The sequence below is a fragment of the Emydura macquarii genome, unplaced genomic scaffold (assembly GCF_026122565.2).
Source record: "Emydura macquarii macquarii isolate MOO-44397 ecotype Brisbane River unplaced genomic scaffold, CSIRO-AGI_Emac_v2 contig_2302, whole genome shotgun sequence".
In the NCBI taxonomy this organism is placed as follows: Eukaryota; Metazoa; Chordata; order Testudines; family Chelidae; genus Emydura; species Emydura macquarii.
The window spans coordinates 12,188-17,195 of record NW_027132439.1 but is presented as its reverse complement, the minus strand read 5'-3'; positions in this window follow the sequence as shown (position 1 = coordinate 17,195).

Genomic DNA, 5,008 nt, shown 5'->3' with positions numbered 1-5,008 from the left:
TGAAGATGGGCACTAGATTTGCTTTTTTCCAGTCCTCAGGGACCTCCCCCTGTTGCCACGAGCTTTCAAAGATAATAGCCAATGGCTCTGAAATCACCTCAGCCAACTCCCTCAGCACCCTCGGGTGCATTGCATCCAGCCCCATGGACTTGTGTATGTCTAATCCTTCTAAATAGTCTTGAACCCGTTCCTTCAGCACTGTGGGATGTTTGCCTCCTTCCCATTCTGTGCCACCCAGTACGGCAGTTTGGGAGCTGATCTTGTCTGTGAAGACAGAGGCAAAAAAGGCATTGAGTACCTCAGCTTTCTCCACATCCTCCGTCACTAGGTCGCCTCCCTCATTCTCTAAGGGGCCCACACTTTCCCGAACCTTCCTCTTGTTGGCAACGTGCCTGTAGAAACCCTTCTTGTTCCCCTTCACTTCCCTTGCTAGCTGCAACTCCAATTGCGCTTTGGCCTTCCTGATTTCATTCCTGCATGTTCGAGCAGTGTTTATATAATCCTCCCTAGTCATCTGACCAAGCTTCCACTTCTTGTAAGCTTCTTTTTTGCGTTTAAGTTCGCCAAGGACATCTTTGTTAAGCCAAGCTGGACCCCTGCCATATTTGCTATTTTTTCTGCACATCGGGATGGTTTGCTCTTGTGCTCTCAATAAGGTCTCTTTAAAATACAGCCAGCTCTCTTGGATTCCTTTCCCCCTCATATTAGCCTCCCAGGGAATCCTAGAAGAAAAGGCAGAGAAAGGGAGGGAGGGGAAACAAAGCCACAAAGAGGACAAATGACTGTCCCAAGGTCACACAGCAGGTCTCTGGCAGAGACAAGAGAAGAGCCTAGGTGTCCTGACAGCCACTGCACAGCACAGCGAACATGATAACCCATAGCAGTAACCGAGAGATGATATTAGCCCATTGTTACTGACAGGAAGAAGTGCAGCTGGGATTTGATGCCATAAAACAATTTGGAAGCAGGCAGCAAGCCACCGAGGAACAGAACTTAGAGTATCCTACGTCATATTGCCCTGGATTCTAAGGTGGATAGAAAACTGGCTAGAGCATCAAACTCAAAGGGTAGTGATTGATGACTTGATGTCTAGTTGGCAGCCGGTCACAAGCGGAGTGCCCCAAGGGTCGGTCCTGGGGCCAGTTTTGTTCAACATCTTCATGAATGATCTGGAGGATGGGGTGGATTGCATTCTCAGCAAGTTTGCAGATGACGCTAAGCTGGGGGGAGTGGTAGATACACTGGAGGGTAGAGAGTGACTTAGACAAATTGGAGAATTGGACCAAAATAAATCTGATGTGGTTCAACAAGGACAAGTGCAGAGTCCTGCACATAGGACAGAAGAATCCCATGCACTGCCACAGACTGGGGACCAACGGGCTAAGCAGCTGTTCTGCAGAAAATGACCTTGGGGTTACAGCGGACAAGAAGCTGAATGTGAGTTAACAGTGTGCCCTTATTGCCAAGAAAGCTAATGGCATTCTGGGCTGCATGGCTTAAGAGGAGAGGCTGAGGGAACTGGGCCAGTTGAGTCTGTAAAAGAGAAGAGTGAGGGGGGATTTGATAGCAGCCTTCAACTACCTGAAAGGGGGTTCCAGGGAGGATGGAGCTAGGCTGTTCTCAGTGGTGGCAGATGATAGAACTACGGGCAATGGTCTCAAGTTCCAGTGGGGGAGGTCTAGGTTGTATATTAGGAAAAACCTCCCCCCCAGGAGGGTGGTGAAGCACTGGAATGGGTTACCTAGGGAGGTGGTGGAATCACCATCCTTAGAGGTGTTTAAGGCCCACCTTGAGAAAGCCCTGGCTGGGATGATTCTGAGTCTATCATAAAATAAAATGAAAAATCAAGCTCTATGGTACAGGGGAGACTCATCTCCTGTCTATTCTATGAAGGAGCAGGGGTCCAATGCCACTGTCCCAGCCTCTCTTTGATGGCTCCTCACCACTTCCACCCCACGTAGGGCACAGGGTCAAGGCAGCAGACACCCAGGAATGGCCTGGAGTCTCTGAATCCAGCTCTGAAAGTTGGCAGAATTTTATGAGATTAAATGTACCTCTTTCCACAGGATCCTGGGAACAGCCCTGCTCAGAGAGTGATTCCTTGAGGGACCAGTTCCAGCTGCTGTAGAAGGAGAGGCAAGGACAATTCTGCACTGACTTCCGTGCCAGGGAGTTTCCCCGTGCGTTAGTGGCTCGGTGGACACCTGCACCATGGTGGAGTAAGTCATTTATTTTTCTTGGTGTGATTTCATATTCATTATAGGGGGTGGATTTTCAAAGGGGAGTGGAACCCACACTCATTGTATGTTAACATGGAGTTAAGTGATTGTTGTTAATATTCTTGGATGCAGGGTTACTTAATTAAAGTGATAACTAATATGACAGGGGCTACCGGAGGGTGGTAGAAGGATGCTATGTTAGCCTAAGAATAACCAAGGCCCTGTTCCCCTAGCAGCTGCCCAAGGGTTCCTCCAGGCTGATTGGGGCCAGCTAAGGCCAGGGTCAGCTGAGACCAATTAGGGTCAGGTGAGGCCAGGATCAGCTGAGACCAATTAAGAACTGCCTGGGAGCAGATATAAGCAGATATAAGCTTTTTCTTTTTCTTGGAGAGTTTTGGAGAGTTTGGAGAACGGGAGAAGGAGAACTGTGAGTGGCAGGAGTCAGGAGTCAGAGAAGGGCTGGGATTTGCCCGTTGGAGTGGGATTTGCCTGTTCGCTACTCAGCCCCGGTGAAAACCAGAGTAGGGAAGCAGCCCAGAGAAGAGACTTGCATAGTGCCTTACAGCAGCAGCCAACCACTGCTGTCAGCCATGGTCTCTGGGCTGGTGTCCGAAGAAGAAGGCGGGCTCAGACACCCCCTGCCCTGACCGCCCCTGGCCCAACCAGAGAACTTCCCACTTTTCCGGGAGAAGAGGTCTTTTCTTCCCTCTCCCCCCCACTTTAGAACCTAAGGTCCAGAAGGCACTGCTCGGCCTTCAGTGACCTGAAGGAAGACAGGGCAGAAGTGAGATGGACGCCATCTTAAGACTGGTGGGAGTCCGGGCAGCCGTTTTGTGCCCAACGCACTGAAAAAGCGCTCGGCCCACAGGAGCATGAGGGCCACCCTACCACACTAGTCATAGATAGATAGATAGATAGATTCAGGATGTATCAAAGCTGATATTTGGTACAACTATGTTGCAGGAGTGTAAGAAATCCACACTCCTGAGTGATGTAGTTATACCGACCTAACACCCCTTTAGACCGTGCTATGTTGACGGGAGAGCTTCTCCTGCTGACATAGCTACCGACTCTCGGAGAGGTGGGTTAACTATGCCAACGGGAGAAGCTCTCCCCTGTTGGGTGAAAAGGCAGTCAAGTGCATAAGTCCACCCTGCTGATACATAGCCACACCACCTGCAAGACACCTGCAGTACCTCTGAGTGGCACCAACTGATAACTTTGCCCTCGCATACTCAGGTTAATTTTTCAAGGGATCTTGGAGCAGCCTGGGGCCTCAGAGGTGTACTGACCTGGCTTACCAGCCTGGGGCATATGCCCTGAGAGTCACTAACCCATGTCACCATGGAAAGCAACTCGCATGTGTGCTCTGATGAAGAAGGAAAGCTTTACAGTGATGGGCGAGTGGGGAAATGACAGGCTGGGTGACACTGGTGCTCATAGTTGCAGGCCTGCAGGTAGGCCTCCCATGGCACTGGCTGCTTGGTGCTGTATCTGGACCTTGTAGCACTATTCCACAACATCATGGGCATCTGAGCAGCTCTATTCAGGATTACACTGCTCACCCCATATGGGGAAGGGCCTAGGAAAGGTGCCCTCCAACCTGTCTGCTTCCATAGAACCTGACCAGACCACTGCATTTGGAAGGTCATACAAGTGCAGTCAGAAAATGAGCCAAAATTGCAATTAGAATGGCTTTGTGGTATGTGAGGGCTCCATGTGACAATCTTACCACCAGCCAACCTGAGAGAGGTACCGCAATTCAGGTGATAGATAATAGAGGCTGAGGTGGGGGAGAGAGACAGCTCAGATGAGAGGAGTGAAACTGGGACTGGTTGGGCAAGGAGACTAGTCCAGAGCCAGGGCTAACACCTCCCAAGCCTTTCCAGCCACTTTACACATTCTCCTAGAGTCACCTCTCAGATGTGATCCCCTCTGATTTAGCCTCAGGGGATCATGCGACAGTTGAAGCAAGGAGCCACAGGCTTTACACAGGAACTTCTCAAACACACAGACTTTACTCAGAGGCTATGTCAACACTAGAAATGTGGTGCAGCTGCTCTGAGCTACCTAGTTAAGTCAACCTAACTTTGTAATGTAGCCCAGCCCTTAGACAATTACAAATCTCTGCAAAACAATTCAATGGCAAAATAAATAAATAAGCATAGTCCATTGAAGCAGAGTGAGTGCCCTTCAGTGGATTGTGGTGGTGGATCAAAGCTGTGAAGTTCAGGATGGTTGGGGCACACTGGTGTTACAGGGGCGCTTTCAAATCCCTGACAGAGCTGGGGGTGCGGTGGGGTACGGGGACCCTGGCAGAGTGAGGGTGGTACGTAGGTGCTTTTTGGAAAATGGCTATTTTTTTCAGGGTTTATACCTCCAGAATTCCTATTCCAAATGACCCCGAATTTGGGTCACTAACAGAACTCTAGCTCTGCACAGCCTCAGCCCTCCAAAGAAACATGGAAAACAAAGAACAAACTCTGCAAACTTTCTGAAAAAAATGACTTATGTCTCTTGAAACCCTGGCTTGACTTACTCTGAATTTGGGTCACTGACCCTACTCTGCACCATCCTGAGACACCCCGAATTTCAAAGGAATCTGACTAAGCATGGCAATGTGAGATAATTTTGAAAGGTCAGCTTTTAAACAGTAGTCATGACTCAGCAGTAGCTGTAGTGGTGCTGCTAGGCCAGAATAATATTCATCAATTTATTTACCAACTGGCTACGCATCGTGTAGATTTCTGTTAGCCGTGATTTCAGAATAATGGAGAAGCATTACAAGA